Raw genomic sequence first — 26,011 nt, forward strand, 5'->3', positions numbered from 1 at the left:
ATGTCAGGGGGTTATGCTTATAATTTTTTGCTGATATTTCCTCATTATAACCTTGTAAATGTGATTTTTCCCTCCTGACAAATTGTTTAGTATTCCTGTTTCAATTGCTAATGCTGACTTACAGGGTAATGTACTGCTACAACAACTCTTTGTCCTGCAGTCTGTTTTCTGGCTAGGCTGCCTTCTCTGCATATTTGCTATGTGTTTGTTTACTTTAGTCTACTTTAACCTCCATTATATTCCCATATCTAACATCCAGGTAGGTGACTTTGTGATGTTCCAGACTGTGCCTAGGGTGTGTGTCCGTGTGTGTGTCCGTGTGTGTGCGTGTGTGTGTCAGTCCCTGTGCTGGATTTAGCCATGGCTTCTTGTTCCGGGGCACCAGGAGAACTAGGTACAGCACTGCTCTCATGAGTAGGCTAAGGTTACAATGATTTATGTGGGGTTTGACTAAGTGATGCTTAGTATCAAGACCCATGGAACTGTTGCTTCTGGTTTTGGCAAAGGCTGGTATAACCTGAATACAGTTAATTTTGTTGGGGAGGGATGTATTTTGGGATAGGGAGTACATTTATTTGTAAAGCTGAAGCAGAATGTTTCCATGAGTATACAAGCAGTGGATACAGGGTCAGTGTCTTCCTATTCATCATGTGTACATCATCATCCTCTGAGCCCTGCATGCTAAACGTTCATCATCTTCATCAATTCAAAGATGACTTTATGGCAACAGCTTTCACTTAAAAACATGGGATGGCAAGTACGAATCAGGAGTTTGTTATAGAGTTACTTATCTGGATAAACTAGTTAGGCACATCTGTCCCTTTTCAGGTTCACTAGCTGGTTAAGTGTCTTGTTCAGAGCAGTCAAATGGAAACTGACAGAATCAAACTCAGGACCACAGGATGAAACATATTTATCAACCCATAGCCTTAATCCTCTACGCTAAACTTCAAATGAATTTTACTTATTTGTTACCTGAAGTCTAATTTAAAAAATGCTTCCATGTTGAGTGTTTATGAAAAAGTAAGTGACTAAAGTCGTCACATTTTGAGTTGCATCATGAGTTGCATTTCTTAGGAAGTCCATACTTGCTTAAAATGGACAGTAATTTACACCTCAGCTGCTCTGATGAGAGAAAATGTGTAAAGCTATGTCTGTATATTAGTAAATATGTGCTATTTTTTTTCTCCCATGTCCTTGTCATGAGTATAGGATATATGTATATGTACATCATTATATGGATCTACTTTGATACATCGAAAACCACTTAATCGAAACTCACTTTCCCATTCCCAGTTCAGCAAAACTTGCTTTAATGAAAGCACAGATGTCTGACATCCTTTGCCTGAGAAAAGAGCCACTTGGCCACCATTGTGAACTTTGCCCTTTCTGCAATGAAGTGCGATCTCAGAATTGGAATATTTTATTGGGGTTGAACCCTCCCACTTTGGTAGGTTTAGTTTTGGTCCATGTGGGGTTTTTTGTCATGGTGGCCAAGTGGTTCCTTTCTCAGGGAAAGGATGTCGGCAGTCAGTGCTTTCCTTAAAGTGAGGTTTGTCTGAACTGGGAATGCGATTAAGTGGTTTATCAATGGATCAAAGTAGATTCCATTAAATATGTGTATTTACTACTAAATGCATGATAGCTATGTCTTTTCTTGCTATTTTTTAATACTACTACCTAAGAAAGGAACTAACATTGTACACAGTACACAGTTATACATATTTTTACTATTATTAAAATACTTGCAGTTAAACTTGCTTTTCAGTTGCACTGCCTGCAACCTTATTCAATCAATTTCCAACCTTTGCAATCAGAACTCAGTACCCATATCATTAGAACCGTCATTTTAACAACATGCAAAATCTCTCTAACTTCCAAATAAAAGCTTTTATTAATACTCTACACAGGTGCAGCTGGGACATCCTTAAAAACACTATAACTAGATGCTGACATAGAATGTAACAAGCTCTATCTCTATATCCTTAATAAACATATCCCACTCAAAACAAAAACAGTACAAGCCAACTCTACTTCATAGCTAACTAAAAACTTAAAATATCCATGCAGAGATAAAGCCTAGAAAACTTGGATACAGAATAAAGAATCAGCTGACCTACATTTCGGATGCTTAGAAAATGAGCTAAATACAGTATTAAATATGGTAAGAAATCACTCTTCTGAGCCTTCCTTTTTTAAACTAGTCTCCTCATTGACCATCAAAAATAATCTCTGTAGTCTAAAATGTACTACTGCTACATCCTCTGACCAGCTATCTTATGAATGCATCAAAACAGCAGCAGATGTACCGGCTTACCCCACATCTATTCTCATAAATAGCTCTATCAAAAAAAAATAAAAATCTATGTATCAAAATCCTGAGAAAAAATCTATGAGCTTACCTGTACATAAACTTCCACTAACCTGATACACTACAGGCCCCTAGCATTGTTATCTCCACTATGAGAAGTCCTGGAAACATGCATTCATTCACAGCTTCTGAAATGTGTTAGACTGCAATTTCTTCTGCCTAACACAGCCATAACGCTGCTTCTGCCCTTCCGAGTTTTACTGCCACAGTCAGTCAAAACAGAAACTCAGGCACTCTGGACTCTGCTCTATTCCTTTACGTGTCAAAGGCTATTGACATTTGTTTGCCACCAAAAACTGATATATGAACTTTCCTTCTATGGCCTCTCAAAGTCCTTCAGTGGCTCAAGGGTTATCTGTCTCACAGGGAAATTGTAGTGGAAATTGTGCTGTATTCCAAGAAATGCATTGTAAATTCATGAAAAGGAGTAGAAATTCATATGTTTAAAATAAACACCCAAGATAGTACTTACTAATAAGAAATATTTATTTGAAGCTCTCCTGTATGACAATAAATCCCCCCCCCCCCCATTATTGGCTTCATCCAGGTTTTGTGCTAAGGTTGAGAGCTATGGAAAGAACTGAATTCACTGAATATGTTTGGGGACTGTATTCACCCAGTATTGGCTTTGTTCAGGTATTTATTGGCTTCATCCAGGTTTTGTGCTAAGGTTGAGAGCTACGGTAAGAACTGAATTCACTGAATATGTTTGGGGGCTATATTCCCCCATTACTGGCTTTGTCCATGTGTTTTTTGCTAAGAGGTTGAGAGCTATGGTGAGAACTGAATTCACTGAATGTTTGGGGGCTGTATTCACCCATTATTGGCTTTGTTCAGGTATTTTGTGCTAAGAGGTTGACAGCTGTGCTATGGTGAGAACTGAATTCACTAAATGGTAGCCATTTAAGTTTCAGTCTTCCTCTTTCACAAAACAGCTGATTTGTGTAGTGGTATGTTGCTCTGACTGTTTTGCACAGGGTCCCCTGGGTTCAAGACGTGGCAGTGAAATGTATGGTGGTAACGCAGCATTTTATTCTAGCAACTTTCCAACATTATACAAGCAATGTTTAAAATGTGTCCCTGGTTTTTGGCCCCCCCCCCAATAAATTTTGGCTTTTTCCAGATTTCTTGTGCTGCAAAGTTCAGAGATACAGCTGAGTGTCGAGTAGATTTTACGAGCTGAGAGCTGCAGGCGAGCAAAAGTTTAGTGCTGCTTATGTTTAGTCTGTTTGCATTGTTAATAGCACAACAGATAGTGTACTTGCTTTTGATGCTGAAGGCTGTGGGTTCTACTCCCACAGTAGGTAGATGCATTGCTGATACTGTACTGTGTTGTAAAGGGGTGGATGCTGCAGTCCTTTTGGTAAAGATACCTAGTAACTATGAACCTGTTATCAGTTTGCTATCCATTCCCTATTGCAGTATTACTAGCTTATCATTTTTTATTCCATGCAACAAAGGCAATTTATTCTTCAAGGGTAACAGGCACTTTATTTGTAGATTAAACAATGACATATAAAGTTGTTTGCTAGCAGCAACCTCTTTATTAGTTACAAATTTCTTTAATGTGGATTTTACTACTTCAGAGATTGTGCATATTTTTTACTGATACTGGTGGACTATAGAAGGTTGAGTAGATTTTTTATGATGGAAATGTTCTGAATTGGGCAGTTTTGTCATTGGTGTATGCATTTTGTTTCATTGTTTACTGGAAAAATGTCCAAAACAATAAATTTAAAATGCCCTCTAACAACTGTACTGTATTGTATTGTACAAGGAATATAATGTAATACAGTCAGGAAGGTGTATCAAAGAGCATGTTTATGTTATGTTCGAGGGGCCTATGATTTTGAAGACAGCCCAGAGTTAATATTTATCTGCCACTGGCAAAATGTATTTTCTTTGAATGTGGGTTTCAATGCTGTTTCAAGGGCAGAGAAGTTTTAATGTTAGTCTATTTTCATTGTGAGACTGCATTGCTTTTTTAACAGATATGTATTAGGGTTTGTGCTGTAAAATGCAAAATAAAACTTTCAAATGAAATCCTAAATCATCGCAGAAGTAAAGCAGTATGCACATTACTGTGTTTATGGTAAATGGGGCAAAATAACCAAGGAATGGGACATTGGAATGGATGCAGCGGGACCTCCATTTGACCATGATTTTGTGAGGGGGTAGCAAACAGCCCGATTCAACTATACCTCTCAGTTGTCCATATCTTTGCAGAATTAATAGATATTTGCTTCTTATTTTTGGTTTGTTCCTCATAAAATTTGTGGTTTTCTAGCAAATCATTTAGGAATGAAGTCACTAAATGACACATTGAGTTTCAGACATCATAACCTTCAGAAAAATGCATGCTAATGCAAGACTCTTAAGTTTATACAAGAGCAATTTTTAGTAGTGTTTGTATGTTCCCCCAATATATTTGGCCTTGTCCAGATTTCCTGCATTAAGAGGTTGAGAGGTACGTGCAAATCACTTTGTAGATTAGGAATATCCAAACCCCTCAATTGTCCCCAATTTTGGCTCAAAATGTTGCTCTCCTCTAATAATCCCTCCTCCAAAATGGCAATTTTGGAAGAAAATGTGGAGGGTTTACAATTATATATAACTGTAATGATCAGAGTTATAGATTACTTTTATTTCAGAAATGCATGTAGATGTTCTTATTCTGTTAGCTGCTCAAGTTAATGTTAATACTAAAAAGGTGTCCCTTTTTTGACAGGTATTTTTGCATCACATTTTGGTCCATTTTTCATAAACTTGTGGTTTTCTGGCAAATTAGTGGCAAGTCATTAAAGATTGAAGTTAGAAAATAATGGCAGACATTTGTTTCAGATTTTATACCCTTCAGAAAATTTGTACTAATGCAAGATCTACTACTGTTCTATTATCTAAGTTAATAAGAGCAATATTTAAACATTGGCCTTATTTTTGGGCCTGTGTCCCACTTCTAGTTCTATGTATGGCTTTGTCCAGATTTCTTGCTCTGAAGTTGAGAGGTATGAGTGTCAGAGCCATCACTGTGACATTTCAAATTATGGCATACTTATTGCACCCCACCCCCCATTGTAGTGGCTCTGGATGTGTCCAAGGAAGGCAAGGAACAGTTATGCAGTGTAAGTGTGCAGAGTATTCCCTCATCCAAGGTGGATCACAAATATGACCATGGCTTTTCATCTGTCCTTGATTTTGCAGAATGTTCTGGTTTTCTATCAGATTTTTATACTGTTGATTTATGCTTCTTATTATTCAGGAACTGCATGCTGTCACGGTGCCCTGTTGCTCTGTTTAAGTAGCCATGGTTTAATGAACATCAGGTAAGCTTGTCGGAGATTCTAAGATGCAAGTAAGCTTTAGTAAGCATATTGTTAAAGAATTACCAGCATTGAAAGCCTTTTTGTTGTTGCCATGCAGAGAATATTTACATAACTAGATAATGTATAAGCCTTGGGTATTGAAATGCATATGACAGTATTTGTAATAAAAGGACAGGATTACAGTATTTTCAGAAGCTCATTACATTTTATTGGAGACCAGTGTCTTATAGCAGTGTCTCTGTGTTAGTACACTTGTAGTTGGGTGGCTTTAATGGTATATGGTAAATAAGCATTGCTACCTTACTTAAAAGCCAAGCCCTGCAACAACTAGTTAAGCTCCACTTTGAAGTCAAAACACAACAGCTCTGGTGGGTAAATGTACTCTGTAGTAATCAAAAAAAGGCAAATGTTTGAAATAACTACAGCTTATGTGCAAACACAATAGGTAGTGATGAAACAATGCTCTGCTAAAAATGCTTTAATGCTCCACATTGCTGAGCTTCAGATCACAGTTATCACTGGCTACCAGGATTTCACCCACTTCAGATCAAGCACGGTGCCATTCAGTGCAACCTTCTCAGAACAAATTCAAGTTTGACCAGAATTATTTGGGGTGTGTGTGTGTGTGTATACAAGAGGGAAGTAGCATACCCCTCAGCTGTCCAGGTTTTTGCATAATGTCCAGATTTTTGCCCCATATTCCTCCTAAAAAGGATTGCAGTTGCTAGATAATGAGACATTTCAGTTTTAGATGTCATATTTAGAAAAATGCATACTAACACAAATCCTGTTACTCTTGCAATTTTCTAAGTTTGAGAGCCATATTTATAATTTGTCCCTATTTATTTTAGGCTTTGTCCAGATTTCTTGCACTAAGGTTGAGGCCTTGATGGGTGTGGTATGTTTGTGAGAGAGAAAGTGAAATGCCCAAGTTAGAGTTAGCAGGTGGAATTCAAGTGCATTTTCAAGGAACTGCGAGTTTTAAGGGAAGAAAAGTTTATTGCTGCTCATGCCAAGTCTATTTACAATGTGCAACTGTTTTGTTTAGCAAATGGTATCTCTATTGTGGTATAAAGTTTTAAAGCTATGTTAGTAGCACCACAAGTAGAATACTTGCATCTTAATGTAGAGGCTTGAGGTTCTATTCCTACAGCATTACATTTGTATGCTGCAGTCCTGAGGATGTCCTCCTTTGGATGAGATGCCTAATAACTGTGAACCTGTTTTTCAGCTTGCCATCCATTTTCTATTGCAATATACCAGCTTACCATTTTTTAATTTAACATAGGCAATTTATTCTTTGACGGCAGCAGGCACTGAATTTGTAGATGAAACACTGAAATATACAGTTTTCTAGCAACAACATCATTATTTTCATATATCTTTAATGTGGAATTATTCAGATTACTTTTACTTCGGCAGAGACACTCAAAAGTGCTGCTGTATAATACAAGGGATATAATTCAATTATATATTATAATTAATACAATCAGGTAAATCGAAACTTTTGCATGGCCCTAACAGTGTGCAAGGAGCCTATTGCTTGAAAACAGTTCAAAGGTAAATAACCTGCCACTGGCCAGATGCATTTGCTTTGAATGTGGGTTTCAATGCTGTTTCATTGAATGTGAGTTTCAAAAGTAGAGAAGCTTTAATGCCAAGTCTGTTTTCATTGTAAGACTATTGCTTTGTTTAGGTTTAGTAAATGTCTCAGTGTTTCGGCTATAATATTTGAAATAAAAGTTGTAAATTAAATCCAACTGCCTGTAATCATTGTAGAACTAAAGCATAAAACAGTATGCACACAGAGATTTGAACATTGTCTACGGCAAATGGGGAGAAATAGCCAAGTAATGGGACACTGGAATGGCTGTGTGGGCGGGGCTTGGGGTGGGTGGACTTGGGCGGGGCTGTGTTGGCAGGGGGCGAGGAGAGCCATGTGGGTGGGGCTCTGAGTTTGCACCCCCCTGCAAAAAATCCTGCGGGCTCCCTTGGCTGCAGCCCTACTCTTTATGTTGATGGTGTGTCAGTGCTTTATGAAACAGTTAATGCAGTGGATTTAAGGGCAAAAAATGAAGTATTTTGAACTGTTTGGATAAATGGCAAAACCAAAGAGCTCAAAGTTGACAATGGTTCCAAGTGCAACGTTATGTCAGCAGAAACATTTGCTAGAGTGTGTCATGGTGAAAGGCTTGATTTGGCAAGGTGTGCAAAGCTTGTTGCTTATGGTGGTGAAGAAATTCAAGCTGAAGGTTCAGTAGTGCTTTCATGTTATTCTGCTGGAAAAAGTTGTGACTTGTTATTTTATGTGGTCAAGAGCCACATTCAGTCATTATTAGGGCTCAGAGACTGTTTGAAAATGGGACTGCTTTCATTTAATAAGAAAGTCCATCAAGTCACCCAATACATTTTTTCTACCTATGCTGATCTTTTCAAAGACAAACTAGGGAAGCTTTCAGCTGTGTACTCCATGAAGTTAGATCCAGATGTCAGTCCAGTTATCAGGCCAACTAGAAAAGTTCCAACAGCCATGCAGGATAGAGTCAATGCAGAGTTAGATAAAATGGTGCGATGAGGTGTGATTTGTCCAGTTGCAGAACCAACTGAACGAGTATCTTCCATGGTGTTAGCTCATAAGAAAAGCTCAGATGATATTAAAATATGTATCTATCCATGAGACTTGAACAAAGCAATAAAAAGAACCTCATCCTCCAAAGCGCACAGCTGAAGTCGCAGCACTGATGCCAAATGCCATTGTTTTTTCTGTCTTAGATGCAAAGAGTTCATTTTAGCAAATTCAGCTTGACAAGAAATCCTCATTGCTCACTACGTTCAGTACTCCATTTGGAAGGTACAGATTTTTGAGAATGCCATTTTGGAAAATTCTGCAAGTGAAGTCTTTCAATGTGCAATGAAGCAACTTATTTTCTGGGTATCCTTGTGCTATTATAGTAGAAAGCATACCAGTAGGAGGTGATGGTGCAAATGAGCATGACAGAAACCTCAGAAAAGTTCTGGAAAGGGTATGTCAAGTGAATCTTAAGCTCAATCCACAGAAATGCAAATTCAGGCTACAGGAGGTTACTTATGTTGGTCATTTATTTACTAGTTCAGGCCTACGTCCAGACCCTTCAAGGCAAACAGCCATTTTCTAGATGCCAGCTCCAGACAAAGTTCAAACCCTGCAATATTTTTTTGGCATGGTTAATTATCTAAGGTAAGTTCATTCCAGACTTGAGCCAACTTTCAGTACCACTCAAAGAGCTGACACGTAAAGCTGTATTCTGGCCTTGCTTAGAGCAACACTAAAGAGCATTTGATGTCCTGAAACAGAGACTTGCTAGTCCACCAACTCTCAGATACTATGATGTTCTCAAGCCAGTTCCTCTTTCATGTGATGCTTCGAAATTTGTTCTTGGTACAGTTATTCTACAAGAGGGTCAACCTGTTGCCTACGCATCGAGAACTCTTACCCAAACTGAGATGTAGTATGCTCAGATCAAGAAAGAGCTTTTGGCAATTGTGTTTGCATGTTTGACATTCCACGATTATGTTTATGGTAGACCTATCCAGATCGAAACAGACCACCAACCTCTACTCACTATCTTAAGAAAGCCTATGCATTCAGCTCCAGCCAGATTACAAAGCATGATGTTGACCTAGCAAAAGTATAATTTCACTCTTGTATACATAAAAGGCAAACTTTTTTATCTTGCTGATACATTATCTAAATCACCCAGAAACACTACAGAACAGCATGTGAATGAAAACCTTGATTTTGAAATCATGGAAGTGAGAAATGTTTCTTTCACACCTCTTGATGAGCTGAGAGATCACACAGTCACAGATTCAGTTTTACAGAGGCTCAACCACTTTATCAATCAAGGATGGCCGTCAAAGCAATCTAGTTTACCTCAAGAAGTGCAACCTTATTTTCCATACAGAGATGAGATTTTGTCTGACAAAGGTATCATTATGAAAGGTCCAAAAGTCATTGTTCCAAAGTCCTTGCAACAAGAGTACAATACTATCGTTCATCGTGGTCAACCAGGAACCAACTCTACCAAGGCGAGAGGACTAGTATTTTGGCCTTCTATGTCACAAGACATTGAGAAAGGACTTTTATCTTCTTCAGTGCGTAATAGTACAAAGCCACATCAACAGAAGGAACCACTTCAGCTTAACCAGATACCTGAACTACCTTGGTCAACATTAGCCACCAACATCTTCGAGTGGAATGGTCAACATTATTTGGTGTTAGTAGACTCTTATTCCAGTTGGTTTGAGATTGACCTACTTCCTAACCTAGCATCCAGTACTGTCATTACTAAGATGAAGAGTCATTCTGCAGTCCATGGTAGCCCACACAAAGTTATTTCTGACAATGGCACACAGTTTACAAGCCAACAGTTCAAAAGCTTTGCCAAAGAATGGGACTTTGCTCATGTCACGAGTAGCCCTGAGTACCCGCAGTCAAATGGTTTGGCAAAACGTGCAGTTCAAAGTGCAAAACAGTTACTAGAGAAATCAAGACGAGACAGGGAAGTAAATACTGTGGGAAGAAATAGCCAGGGAATTGTTATGGCTAGGCTTGTATAGGCCCTAGGGTCAATAGCCTAGTACCAACCTATGAACCTATAATAGTGATGTTTTCCTGAATCTCTTGAATCTCATAAACATTCCTTGTGATAAACATCTTGGTTCACCTGCTCAGAAACTTCTGTCGAGACAAACCAGAACCACATTACCAATCGGTAGCCAATTGTTGGTTCCCATGTGTCAAGAACAACAGTTCAGGGAAAGCCAATCTGTTGAAGAAGCATTTAACCCAGAAGTCCTACTATGATAAGACCAGCAAACCGCTCAATCCATTACGAGAAGGAGAAGTGGTAAGGCTGCAAATGTCCAAAGGTTATGATCAGATTGGAGTCACGAAGAGTATTTGTACAGAGCCAAGACCGTACATTGTGGAATCACAAGGAGCAGACATTAGGCAGAATTAGAAACATTTGAGTCTGGTTTCCAAGCCTATGCCACAGCACATAGCCTGTGAGAAAAACTCTTTATATCAGAGCGAGTTGTCCGGTGTTCCAATTCCAGAGGAAGCTCCAGAGGAAATTCCCATTCCTGTGACGAATCCAGAGGTTCCTGATAAGAGCTGTTCACCGAAGACTGTCCCTGTTGCTAAATTCAGTCCAGATTGTTTATGTTACGAGATCTGGTCATATCTCCAGACCATGTAACAGATACATAGCAACTTGGACAAAAACATTGTGTTTGTTTCTAATGTCTATAATAATGCATGTCTAACTCTAATGCTGTTTTTACTAAGGGCAATCTATTTAAGAGAGAGGATGTAGATTAATGTGTGTGCATGCATCTATCTTTAAGAAGCTATCCAAGGGATTGCACAAGTGTATAAATACTAAGCACGTGCAAGCCTGACTGCCATTTTGTAGTAAGCATGTATGTATGTAAGGTCTGTCTGTTAACCAGTTTGTTTGTATTTTACGATGCTGCTATCCATCCTGATGTGTTTCTATGAATTAAAGCATTTAAAAGAAATAACCTGTCTGCTTGTCATCTATGTTAGAGAGGGACGAGTGACACAACTGTTAGAGGAGCATGGGATGCAGTGATAAGGAGGTGTTCTTACTAGTCTGGGAAAGGCAAGAGACAGAATAAAGTTTCTTACAAGTTAATTTTCCATGGGTGAGGATGTCATCACCACCACAGTTTTATAAAGGTTAATTTTAATTTAATCTACTTTATTCATTTTGTACCCCAAGTAAATGAGCTGGTCCTCGGATCCTTTTCAGACATGATGCATTCAACAAGAAGTACAGTAAATACAATAAATATGAAGTTTATCCAATTAATCTGCATGTTTTTGGGATGCAGAAGGAAAATGGGGGTACCCAGACAAATCTCATGTAAATAAGGGTCAAACATGCAAACTCCATACAAATAGTTACAAAAGTCAGACAATTTTGGACCCTGCAGCTGTGTGTTAGCCATGTTCTCTCAGTGCAATAATTAATGAGATCTTGAAGCAGGCTGTATGCTGGTGGTATCAAATCATGTGGAATGACCTGAAGCCAGTGGACTAAAAGGCCGCAGATACAACTTGTCAACTGTACAATGGTGGCCTCAGGTAATTTTGAAATGGTGCTAAAGCACACAAGTAGTATACTGACTGAACACAAAGGACTGAGAGGAAAAACTAATTATCTAGAGCTTTATAAAGACCAAAGAGTTGCAGTATGTTATGCCAGACAGACAGAGTTTATCTGACAGATGAGTTTGCAGGCAGCCTGCAAATGGGGATACATAGCTAAGCCCCAAAAAGTGCTTACACAGTGTTACTGATAAATTACTGCATAGTATTCCACCTTAAACTGTTTCAGAATTGCAGTAGTGGGAGTACTATTAATTCTGCTCCAGGATTAGTACTTCACTGCTTATACAACTATTTGTAGTTTTGCTGCTAGAGTTTTATATTCTGACGCTTATCATTGACCTGCTTAAAGTTTCATTCTAGTGCCTTTCTGTTCCCCAGTTCTTTGTGTCTGCCCCATCCCTCACTGAGACATTTAGCTAAAGTTTCTGAAATTCTGACTTACCAGGAATCACTGACCTGTAGCTCAGATCGTAGGACTAGAGCTCCAATATCGGCTTTACTTGATTAGATCCCTCTCTAGCACACCTTCTTCTAGAAGTATGAATTTTACCCTACCGCCATTTTCCTATTGTGGTTTTAAAAGGCTGTGTCTCTGGCCTCCACCTCTTATGGTAATCTTTCTTCCAAAGTTCTTCCCTCTCCTCTTTCATTGCTATTGTCAGTTGTGTAAACAAATTAAGCACTTTTCCCACCCATTGTTTTCCACATATCCATAATACCGAGTGCCCACTCAGCAAACCAGTATTGCTCTTAAGTAAACCTCCTTTACTACAAATTGTCTCTTGCACATTTTCCCAAAAATCCCATCTGATTGGTGCTCTTGCCACTCTGAGAGAACTCTGAATTAATCCTGCTCCATCCTTGGTAGATAAAGAGATTTGATTTACTATTTCTAGTTCAGTTAAACTGTTTTAGACTGCTACTGTTTTATTTTTGCTTTATTTGTTGATTTTGCACTTTAGATCATTTTAAAGGTCCCTAATACTTAAAATTGCCTTGTCTAGGTAGTTTGTTTAAGTTCGTTTTGTGGCAGAATTACAGTCATAAGGAATATTTGTTGTATTTTTACATTAAGAGGACTTGGATATGCCATCTAATGGCAGTAGGTGGTGGCCTGGTCTATTTGAGTAGGGAAATACATAAAAAAGCTGTAAGTGTAGTAGTTTTATTGGCCAGAGGACTAAGAAGCCAGTTTCCTGTGCTTTAATTGCCTGTATAATTTTGGAGCATTTGAGCATCACTGCCCATTATGCAGCAGTGGTTAGTAGTGCCCTATATAGATGTAAACACCTAGAAAAAAGAAGTTATGTACTCACCATAGCATTCCATCTGAGTAGGTAACTTCATTTGTCAGCAACCTCTGGGTTACGGATCCGATAAGGATCCGAGCCGGCAGCATACCAAGCTAAAGATCCGAGCTCCAAGCCCCGCCCCCTTACCCATACTACCCTGCAACCTCCTTCCAATCCTCAGATCGCATTTGCCACCTGCACAAACAACAAAACAAACTAACAACCTGAGAAAACCTGACTCAGAAACAAACAAAACTCGAGCATCCAAACCTCGAGTTCAGCTAAATAACTATTCAGGTTAGGGGGAAGAAGGGAGGGACGGTTGCTGACAAATGAAGTTACCTACTCAGATGGAACGTTATGGTGAGTACATAACTTCTTTATCTGAAGTAGTTAACTTCATTTGATCAGCAACCTGTGGGACAGAGTCCCCAGCTACCCGAAATCTTGGGAGGCCCTCAAGGAAGAATATTCCGAAGCACTGCAGAGCCAAAAGCAGCCCTTCCTCTAGACACCAAATCTAGCTTATAATGAGAAATAAAGGTGCGAGAGGACGCCCAGGTAGTCGCTGAATAAATGTCATCCAGGGAAACTCTAGACCAGAATGCAGCAGACGTTGCTACAGAACGCGTAGAATGAGCATGAAATCCCATTGGCTCTGGCAAGCCAGATTCTCTATATGCTAAGAGGATACAACTCGAAATCCATCTGGCAAGAGTCACTTTCAGAAATTGGTTTCCCTAGAAAATATTTTGCAAAGGAGACAAAAAGTTGGTCAGATTTACGAAAGACAGCCTTCCTGTGTAAATAAAAACGTAACTGTCTGTGAACATCCAGTAAATGAAGTTTATACTCCCCTTTGTTCTGGTAACTGGGGAACAAAACGGCAAATTAATGGATTGATTAATATTCATCTCGGAAGCAACTTTGGGAAGAAAAGAGGGATTAGTCCTGAGAGATACCCTGTCCTTGTGAAATACAAGGTATGGAGGTTTGATAGAAAGAGCCAGAAGCTCCGACACTCTCCTGGCTGGGGTAATGGCTACCAAAAAGGCCGTCTTCCATGACAAGAACTTCAGATCAACGGAAGCTGCGGGTTCAAATGGAGGCGTGACTAACGCCTGAAGAATCAAGGTCAGGTCCCACGGTGGGGATGAATTTCTAATATGAGGTCTCAAAAGAAAGGTACCTTTTAGAAAGGCCTTACAAATTCTGGTAGCAGCGAGAGAACCAAAGTTGTCCCCAATATGGAAATGGGAAATAGCAGCCAGCTGAATCTTTACAGTGGATGAACTGGCCCCCCTGCTGAAAAATATAAGATAAGAATTCTAGAACCACTGGAATATGAGCGGTAAAAGGATCCAAGTTCTTATGTGAAGCCCAAATGGAAAAACTTTTCCATTTACTATTGTAAATCTTCCTGGTAGAGGGTTTATGTGCTGCCACTACAATGGACTTGACTAGGGAAGAGATACCGGGAGTCCTGGCAACTAAGGGAACTGGATCAGCCAAGCGGAGAGCTTGAGCTCATCCAGGTTTGGAGGCGCCATTCCCGAGGGGTGAGAGATCAGATCCGGAATGGGATCCAATAACCAAAGAGGAGCTATGAGATGAGACAGTAGGCAGGGGAACCAGACTTGACGAGGCCAGAATAGGGCTATGAGGATAATCTTGCTCCCCAACTGCCGAGCTTTCTGCAAAAATGTTGTCATCAGCAGAAGTGGTGGATATGCATAAAGAAGACCAAATGGCCAAGCATAGACTAGAGCATCTCTGGGAGTTTCCCCTAAAGGAGGAATTAGAGCGAAAAACTTGCTGCACTTCGCGTTGGAAGGCGATGCGAAGAGATCGCAGCAAGGCTGACCCCACTTGAGGAAGATCTGTTCCGCTACAAAAAAATTCAGAGACCACTCATAAGGGGAGAGAATAGTTCTGCTCAATTTGTCCGCTAGAATGTTGGACCAACCCAGAATGTGCGTCACTAACAGGAAGTGGCTGGTGGAGATCGCCCATTCCCAAACTCTCATGGCTTCTCGGCAAAGAGGGTAAGACCTGGTTCCCCCCTGTTTGTTTATATACCAGACCACCGACATACTGTCTGACTGGATCGCAATAGTCCCCGGAGGAAGGAAGGCATGAAGAGCCTGCAACGCTACAAGGACCGCACTCATCTCCAGTACATTTATATGCAGAAAGGTCTCTGTCTGAGTCCACGTGCCTTGGACAGTCCTGCCCGAACAATGCCCCCCCACCCTAGGTGGGAGGCATCCGTGGTCACTGAGTCCTGGAGTAGGGGCATAACAAAAGGTCATCCTTCCTGAAGGACTCTGGACTGGAGCCACCACATGAGGGAGTTCCTGCAAACCCTGCTGAGGGGAATTGGCAAGTTTAGTGGATGGTGTAGAATGGACCACTGGACTTGCAAAGTCCACTGTAAAACCCTCATTTGCATACGAGCGTAAGGGATCAAATTAATCGCTGCCGCCATGGACCCCAATGCTCTCAGGACTAACTCTGCTGGGGGAGCAAGAGACTGAAGAAGAGCTAGTACATGTAGAGTCATGCTGTGAAGTCTGTCTGGCGTTAGAAAAGCCTTGACCTGAAGGGAATCTATCCTGGCCCCTATAAAGTCTATAACTTGAACAGGTTGGAGGAATGACTTCTTGACATTTATAGTGATCCCCAAATGGGATGATAAACGGAGGAAGAAGTCCCTGGCTAGAGAGAGTAGATGCCTGGTAGGGGCGGTGAGGAGCCAGTCGTCTAGGTATGGGAAGACCTGCATGCCCTGGAGCCTCGGGTGGGCCGCTAAAACTGCCATGACCTTGGTGAACACCCTGGGGGCTGTGGTGAGACCGAAGGGTAGGACCCTGAACTGGTAATGACTGGCCCCTAGCCAAAAGCGGAGAAACCTCCTGGACCGTCTGTCCATGGGAATATGGTAGCACGCATCCTTGAGGTCTATGGAACACATCCAGTCCTCCTTCTGCAAGAGGGGCAGGATGGATTGGAGCGTGACCATCTGGAATTTCTCCTTGGCAACAAAAAGGTTCATTGTTGACAGGTCAAGAATCGGCCTTAAGTCACCCGTCTTTTTTGGCACCAGAAAGAACCTGGAGTAGATGCCTGATCCGGACTGGTCTGGGGGCACATGCTGGATGGCTCTTTTTTCTAACAGCTTTTCTATTTCCAAAGCCGCGGCCTCCCTTTGAGTGGGTGGAACATCTGGGAGGCACCTTGAGTAAGGGGGCTTGTTTATGAAGGGGACTGAATAGCCTCTGGATATTATCTGAAGCACCCAGCGATCTGTCATGATGGACTCCCATTGAGCCAGGTGCCTCGAAAAACGCCCCCCGACTGCCTCCAGAGAGGAGCAGTCGGGCAACCCCTCAGGGCTGCTGCGCGGGTCGGTCGGAAAAGGGTTCCCGTGACCCGAAGTTCTTCGGACCCCCTCTGCCTCTGAGACGGCGTCCACCTTGTCTCCCTCTGCCTCTGGGGGAGAAGGAGTCCTGAACGTTCCGGGCCTGCTGAGATTTCTGAAACCACATCTTCTTCTGCCCTCAATGGTTCCTGGAGAAGGACCTTTGAGGGGTAGAGAAGTGGATTCCGATGGCTGACAGCGTTTTCCCTTCTTTCTCGCTCTGGACCAGCATCCCACAAATGGTCTTCCCGAACAGGGTAGACCCGTCAAAGGGTGCATTCACGAAGGACACCTTGAAAGGTTCCGAGAAATTGCAAAGCCGAAGCCAGGCATGACGCCTTAAGGCGATACCGAACCCGCTAGTTCTAGCGGCTCCTTCCATGGAGTGGGAGAGTAGCCGCATAGACGTATTAGACACTGATTTGAGAGTGGCCATACGAGCCGAGAAAGTCAGCTTATCCTCGGCCGACATCAACTCTGGGGGAGACTCAGCGTACTCTTTAACCAGGTCCTGCTGCAGTCTGATTACATGGGCCAAGTAATTCAGTGCCCTAATAGAAAAGGTAGCTGAAAGCAAACATCTGCTTTCCAATACGGTCCATTGCCTGAGACTCCGTGTCAGGGGGGTAGACTGAAGAGCTGTCCTGAGCTAGTTCCTTTTTGGTGGCCACTGCCACCACCATGGCATCTACAGGGGAACCCTTGCTCCACAAAGCTTTGTCTGCAGGGAGGCTCAGAATCTTGTCGGGCCTCCTGGGGATTGGCTCTACAGTGCCCGGTTCCTTCCACGCCCTGGTGGTAATCAAGTTGACCAGGGGGTCAGCCAGAGGGACACCCAAGAGGTAGATGGGCCTGTGTCAAACGCCTCCAGGAATACCGACTCATCCGAGGAAGGTTTTCTGGCGGACTACCCCCCCTTTGGCAAAGCATTTCATTAATGTCTCTGAAGGAGCCGTCATCGGGGGGGGGGGTGACTTGGGAGAACCTTCCCCTTCCTCCAAATCGGTATCCTCGGTGAGGGACTCAGGGGAGTCCAAGTACCTCCTTTTGCACAGGTGTTTGTGAGGAATCTCCTCGGGGGGACTATCCAAGGGGGGCTCACCAATGGATTCATGTTCCTCCAGGGGAACTGGCTGGGGCGTCAATGACACAGGCTGTCCCTGGGACTGGATGATGGAGGACAAACTGAGCTGCGAGGGAGCGGGGGCGGATCCCGAGGAAAGAGTGAGGGGTCTCGATCCTCCAGAGAGAACCCTCTCCACAACGTTGAATGCCGATGGGGAACCGGCCTCTCTAAGACAGGTGGCCAGCACCCTCAGATCCGACGAAGGGATCGATGTTGGAGCTGAAGTGCTCGGATCCGAGTGGACAATGTGCTCCAACCACAAAGGAGCCAAAGACACACTCACCCCCTCGGATCCGATGCCCGGCTCTCAGCTCTGAGAGCTTGGATCCGAAAAGGGATCCGATAAGCTCGAGGGCATGGCCGACGTCGAGGTAGCAATAATCATCGGTGCCGACTCCCTGACTCCGTGGCTCCTTGGATCTGAAGACTCCAAAACCCGGTAGTGGATCGGAGAAGGAGCTATCGGGGCAAACTGTGGAGCTGAACTCCCCCCGGAGGGGGGGGGGCAGCAACACTCCCATCTGCAGCTGAGTTTGCAGGAACTGACGCATCATCTGGTCCATATCTGCCTCCGAGAGGCTAAGAGTAGATCTGGAAGAGGCTGCCAAAGCCAGCTGGGAGGGTCGACGCGACGACCTCGAAGATGGTCGGGCCTCCTCCTCCGGCTCCGGAAAGAAGCATGGGGAACAAAGCCGTGGGGAAGGAGGCTTGGTAATCTTTAATGGAGAGGAGAGATCCTTAGCTGGAAGGGCCGAGGGGTCCAATTCGGCTCACTGCTTGTGGCTTCTCTCTCTCTCCCTCTCTTTCTTTCTCTTTCTCTCTCTCCCTTCTCTCTTTTCTGTCCTTTTTTGCCTCTCGCTCTCCCTGGGATGAGGTGGGAGGGTGAGTCCCAGACAGGGGAGGAGGGCCAGATGGTTGGGCAACCGCAGCCGTGGTTGTTGCTACAGAGGTAGAAGAAGAAGCTAATTCCGTGGGTAGAAGACCCGCCAAAATCAACTTGTTCTTCCTATCTCGCAAGGCCCGGGGGTTAAAATCTGCACAGATCTGGCAGCCTGAGGAAAGGTGAGAAACTCCCAAGCAAAGAACGCACTGAGTGTGACCATCTGCTGGCGCAGCTTATGGCCACACTCAGTACACTTAGAAAAAGTAGTTTTCTGGCTTTCAGCCATACCCTTCACACACACACACACACACACACACACACACACACACACACACACACACACACCTAAAGGGAAAAGAAGGGCCTACTAGGGGATAGACATTTACCAAGGATAAGAGGGGGACAGATTAGTTACGAATACAACTAATATATAAGAAATATAGAAAATACTAAACACACAGTGCTAACCACTATCTACCCAAATATTTTAAGAAAATATTTTAAGAAAATTACAAGAATTAGTTACACTCACCTGGAGCTCGAAAAATCCCGAGCTTGGCAATGCCGTGGCAAACGAGATCTGAGGACTGGAAGGAGGTTGCAGGGTAGAATGGGCAAGGGGGTGGAGCTTGGAGCTCGGATCTTTAGCTTGGTATGCTGCCGGCTCGGATCCGTAACCCACAGGTTGCTGATCAAATGAAGTTAACTACATCAGATCCAATTTTTCTCTATATCTAGTTTCTGGCGCCAAAAGCACCTTTAGTCAGTCCACTATTAACCCATTGTGCACCACATGCTTGTAGCTCACCCAATAAAGGACTGGACATCATGAACAGACACTTTCCAATTTCTCTGCAGGGAGTTTGGTGGATATGGATATACTGAGACAATATAACAATTGTCTAATGTTCACTGGCAACCATTTAATCCGCAAAGAAACAAATACAGTATGCATAAGATGCATATACCCAATGTCTGTGGAGGCAAAACTGTCACATACAAACACTCATAATAACAATCTGGTTCTCAGAAACATGAATGCTACTCCCAACACACACAGTAAGCACCCCACACATAGACCTACTTATGCTGAGGTACTTAAATGCAATCGTCATAAGCCCCAAAGATCTCCCAGACATTCCACCTATAAAAATTCTCCTTGGCAAACCTGAAAGAACTCAACAGAAACAATACCTAACACTGCACAAACAGCCACACTCAGTGCAGCCCCAACTACCAAACACATAAGGCAAGCCACTACATTACCCAGGGCTCTAGTCAAAGGGGACTCCACTGTACGAAGTATTGATGCCCCACTCACGGAGCTGAACAAGGACAAAATCATGGTCAGTTGCCTATCAGGGGCAAGGATCTGCCAAGATATACATGCATTCAAGTCATTGCCCACAGGCACCAATACAGTTCAGTCACAGTCCATGAAGGTGTAAATTTTATTTTATTTATTTATTTCCAGTTTGATTACCGGGGAAGTCCACTGGGCCGAAATGACCCATTTTCAGTGGAGGCCCGGGGAGAAAAGCTCCAAGATGCATTATACAGTTAAGATACAAGTGATACAAAGTATAAAAGATAACATTATGTAGAACAGTTACAAATTAACAAATTTGGTATCATGCATATTTAACAAAGTTCATTGAGAGTGAAGTTAAGGGTTATACAGTTTCATTTGAAGAAACACTTATGTATTAGGTTTGGAAACAATGTACATATGAACATTTAAAACCAAAAAAAAAAAGAAACTGTGGATACACTTTACTTGCACACATTTAAAATGGGATAATATTTACAATATTTACAAGATTGAGTCATGAGAGTAGCTATAGGAGTTGTCGAGAACTTAGAGAGAGAGAAGCTATAGGAGTTGTCTAGAGATTAGATAGACTCATAGGAGGACATGAGGCATACCTCCCTAAAGCATAGGGGAGAGACATTCTGGAGCTCTTGGACTATATGTCACAGGCTGGTGTATGCCTAACATTGAGCAGCATTCTACCTTCACCAAGGATGATGCCACAATATGAACTGAAGTTGACTGACTTGAATAAATGGCTAAGTTTTTGATGTAATTCTAAGGGGAAACAATATTTCTCAGTGTGGGAGGACATGGTTAAAACACTACATTGCTTTGATAAGGATTGTCTGCAACTCACTCTAGGCTTTTGAATAATGGCTACACAATGTCCTCACCCATAAAGCCTTTCTTAGGCAATGCCAAATTGGAAAACCTTCCAACAAAACAAAATCTAACCTTGGAAAGCTCAATGCCAGCAGCCTAAACAATAAGCTCCACTCCCTTCTGCACCTTGGAGAATGCGGACATCTGTGCAAGACATGGTTTAAAGCCACAGAGACTACCCCAGCATTGCAAAGCTAAATTGCCTTCCACACATTTACATCAGCAACTGCACAGATAAGGACTAAAGGTGGTGGTGGCTCCATCTACATCAATAACAAGCATACCTATACGGTGGTTAAACAGGATGATGCAATAGAGTTTCTCCAAATCTAGATTACCATAGACAAAGTCCCATACCATATCCTAAAAAGCTATAGGTCACTCTCTATGACCCATGAAAGCCATAGCTCATATGTAGACTTACTGAAGACACTCACCATTCGAATAAATATAATGGGGGGATTTTAATTATCCCTGTACAAAATGAGAATCCTACATGAGTCCAGATTGCAGGAACAGAGATTTCTAGACTTTGAAACAAACACCCTGGACCATTTGGTGCACATGCCTAATAGAGGTACAAAACATACTGGATCTGGTATTCACAAACATGGGAGAAAGCTGCAGCCTCCACATTGTTGTGTCCTATGTGGTAAGGTCAGACCACAAAGCAGTCTCCTTTGAAATAAAAGTCAATTTTGTAATCACAGCAAGCCCTAAAACAGTTAGAAATTACTCCAAGGCAAAGTACTTTTTATTACTTTCTATTGTGATAACCTGTCAAAATTTCATGCCCCTCCAAACCCAGATAACACAGCAGCCTCTGCTGAATTATTCACAGAAGCTCTGTACAACCATGCTGACTGCACAGAGGCTACTGTAAGCCCAAAACTAACTCAAAAAATAAACCACCCTGGTGGAATCCAAAATTAAACAGGTTCAATAATAATAATAATAATAATAACTCAATAGCTAAAATTAGGAGGTGTAATACCAAAAATGACTAAAAGAAACTCTCTCATCAAACTGAATAGACAACTAAAAGGACTAATTACGTACAACAAAGCACATTTTGAGTTAAAGAGTGTCCTAGGCCATGGACAAACATAAGACCTTCTTTAACTATGTCTGAAACCTCAAAGGCAGCACATAACAGCATGCTATATTGTTGATAAATGGAGTTATGTCCACGTCCACAGAACTGAGAGATATGGCAAATCTTCTGGCTACCAGATTCAGCTCCAGCTTTATCTCCCTCTCATCCCAGCCACCACTAGGAGATACCACCTAACATAATCCCTCCAACTTTCAGTAGGAAGCAGGTCTTAGATGCATTCTCTAAGGCCAAAAATATTAGAATACAGCTTTGATGGGCCCCGATAATATCCCAGGATGCCTCCTAAATAGCCCGAAATATGACCTATCAAGGCCACTGGTGTTATTATTCTACCATATCCTCCATGGAGGCTTCTTGCCATGTGAATGGAAGACTGCAGTGATCATCCCTCTGCACAAGGGCAAACCATCAGTGGATCAAGGAAACTACAGTCCCATTAGTCTGACTAGTCTCACATGCAAAGCTATGGAAAGAATTATTATGGAAATTATTAACAATGACATAGGAAACCTTCAAACACTGAACCTAACCCAGTTTGGTTTTGTCAAAGGCAGGTTATGCCAACTGAACCTACTGAACTTCTTTGAGAAGGTCACCACGGCAATGGATGATGGCAAATGGTGCATACTGCCTCCTGAGAGATAACTAAGGCATTTGATACAATACCCTACTCAGGCATCATACACAAAGTCACAGAATTAGGTGTAAACCCCTATGTAACTTGCTAGACAGTGGTCTGGCTCTTAGACAGGATCTAGGAAGTTAGAATTGGAGACAGCACCTCCACAAAGTGGGCAGTCACCAGTGGTGTCTCTCAAGGCTCTATGCTAGGAGCAATCAAAGAACCCCCCACCCCCCAAGATACTAACATCTTACAAGAAGGTCTAACAAAAACAAAGGACAAAGCCACGTATTAAAATTCGATGTACCTTTTGGAAAATCAGCCACCCAGGGAAGCTACTTCATTGATAAAACAATCTTAAAAAGACACATTTGTCAGGTATTTGGAGACTCATGTAGATAGTACCTGGCTTTTAATCAACATGTGTCTAAGACTGAATACAACTCCCCATTCAGTATGTATCTGACCAGACACAGACATGCAATAATTGAAATATTCGCAGATGTTCCTCACAAAAAGAATACAAAGATGTACACACAATGTCTTGTGCAGATCACCTCAAAGCCCTATCTCTGTACATTGTTTCCTATAGACTGCTGAGAGTCAATTTATGCCTGACATACAAGACATCCGTGAATCCTGCTCTGATGGACCTTTTGCATATCTGCAAACTGAAGACCACCAGAACTACTAGATCTAAGGATTTTAAACTTTGCTTGCAACTTAAATTGGGCATGTTGGAGGGGCAGGTATGTATCTCAGAGAATCCCCATCCAAGTGAAGCAGCATCTTTCCCTAAGGCTATTCAAGCACAACCTGGACCAGTGGATGGGGAAATGGAAATTCATCCCTGGTCTAACACCTATGTCTTTGATGGACATAGGCAGTAGTTAAATCATGCCCTAACTGACATACACTCCATACAATAACCTCTAGAGTGCAATAACATGTGGGATACATTTGGACTGCATGGCTAGGCTTATAAAGGCTTCAGTGGTCATTAGCATAGTATACACCTATGAACCTATGAGTAAGTAAGTCACTTGTCATGGAACAGTAACCTAGAAAATAAAGGAGGTTCAATGATAGTGGTGGTGGAGTTAAGGCTGGATCCATCCATTTCCTCCTTGGTGCTAGGGGTAACCAAATGGTTAAATGCACTGCAACACCTCTTTAGGGAATATACATAAAGAGCTTATAATCCTTTCGCACAAAGTAACAATATATAGAGATGTTTTTTAACCATGCAAGCCCACCACACAAGTGCTTCTTTTAAGGGCTACCACTAACTCTAAGCACTGTCTAGTAAGCAAGTTGCTTAGAGTTGCATAGTTTGAAGGAAATATAACCAAAAACAAATAATGTTGTTTTTACCTGCTGCTAGCCTTAGCACTTTGGGCAAAACTGACAGAGCTTGATTTCCTCCAAAATATCCATACATCTTATTTTGTTGTTTAAGAAGGAGAAGGTAAGAAACCTTCAGCTTCCACAGACAAGAAGAAGTTTGCAGTGTAGTATTACTTGCCATGGGGAGGGAATCTCCAAAGATGATGAAGAATGAAAAAGATGTTGGCAGAAAGGTAAGATGAGAAGAGTCTTTCAAAGAAGACAGACAATGATAGGCTGCAGGAGGTGTTGAAAGGTTTCAAATGGGCTACAACAGCTCCTAACACTGCCCATGAGGCTGGAAACTGGGCACACACTATCTGACACTGAAAAATCTTGTGAGAACCCAACCTTTTATAAAGGCCTGGTGAACAGGCAGTGTTAAAATACAGGAAATGTAGTGTTAGGAGGCTGAGAAGAGAGGAAGGTTGAGAAAGGTCATCTGCAGTCAGATGGGTGGAAAGGATGAAGATTAAGTGACCGGGGGGGGGGGGGCAGAAGCATGAACATACAGGGCTCAATCATTACACAAGTTGGAGTACTCCTTTTTGGAATAAGCATCAGTCATTGATCTTTTGCCAATGAGAATTCCAACTGACATCTGTAAAGCTCAAACTCTGGAAGGCCCATGTGAATGGTAAAGCAAGACTGCTGGTAATCATGTAGTTGAGCATCACTCTTTGTTTATTGTCAGCCTAGTTTTTTTTAATACATTTTAATAACTATTGTCTTATTTGATAATTTAAATGAGAAAATATAACAAATTGTTATCATTCACAGGAAAATATAGCTGAGGGACACATAATGATCAACGGCCAAGACAAAAATGGTAATCAGGGTAACCATTTGAAAAGTCAGGACCTTGTTAGTGAGTCCTGTAATGTGAAGACTGAATGGCCAAAAATCTGATATTAAGTCCAAGATTGCCATTTCTTGGAATGTAACCTTTTTTCCAAGTATGATGATCTCAGAGCTGATATATAAAGTGTGTGTGTGTGGGGGGGGGGGGGGTGCTTGCCTCCTGCAAAAAAATAAAAAAAAAACTTTTAAAGGATAAGAGTGATCTTCGATATTCACTCATAAATTTTCATTCTTTTTTCAGCATGTTGGGTCTCAGGATTTTGAGTCCTGGCATTCCAATGGGAAGTTGGATAGTGTTGAAGGCCGCGCCGTAGTGCAGCGTTTAGCGTTGTCGCCTCACGGCAAGAGGTTCACTCCCGTCCGAATCTCAGCTGGAGCGGAGCGCCTTTCGTACGGAGTCTGCATGTTCTCCCCGTGGTCAAGTGACGTAAAAGACTTGCAGGTAGGTGCGTGCGTGAATGGGTTTGCCTTCCTTGAAGGCGGGGCGTCGGGCTGGCAACGCGGCACCGCAAAAAAAAAAAAAACTCCACAGCCAATCATTTGCGGACCGGAGTTCTGCTGTGGCGACCCAAAACAGGGAAAAGCCGAAAGACAAGCACTAAGTGGCCAGTGTTCACTTTATTTTGCGAGTATGAGCATATTTACTTCCATCTTAAGAAAACAGCAGGACAACGTTTTCTAATTGATTTAAATATCTGAGTCATCAAAAATACACATCAAATTATGTTCACATTTTCAACTACAATTTTCGGTGGGTTATACAGTAACAGTATGACTTTTTACAGAGCATGCTCCACCCGAACTAATGAAATGTTGTCGCGGGTGAGAAATATAGTTTGTAGGTGCCATCTTCCAAACGACACTTGTAGGGAACTGTGATACAGGACTCCACTTGGGATGTAAATATCAACCATTAGGAATGTGTGACATTCAATCAAGTAATACACAATTATTAAAATCAGTGCAGTCGGCGTAACTGGGCAGGGTACCTAAAACTGAACAGTATTACTATAATCTCCCCCTGATTTACAGTACAACTGACAAGAAAATTGAAAGATATTGTGGACATCCCGGGAATTGGGAACTGTAAGGAATTACCACCTGCTTTCGGTACGACAAAACGGACAGACAGGAAAATCACTTCTTAATCCCAGGCTGCACACATAGCTTGCAGAATTCTCATTCTCAGGTCCCCGACCACTCGGTTAGAGAAACAGTGCAGAACTGGTAT

The 26,011-nt window shown here is 42.1% G+C and overlaps 1 protein-coding gene across 3 annotated transcripts in view; it reads right to left on the minus strand.

Annotated features, from left to right (window-relative positions):
• TMEM244 (transmembrane protein 244) overlaps positions 1–26,011 on the minus strand; it is a 418,478-nt gene that overhangs the window by 392,093 nt on the left and 374 nt on the right. The window lies entirely within an intron of this gene.

Source organism: Protopterus annectens, chromosome 1.part1, assembly GCF_019279795.1.
Source record: "Protopterus annectens isolate FY-2018-M chromosome 1.part1, PAN1.0, whole genome shotgun sequence".
NCBI lineage: Eukaryota > Metazoa > Chordata > Ceratodontiformes > Protopteridae > Protopterus > Protopterus annectens.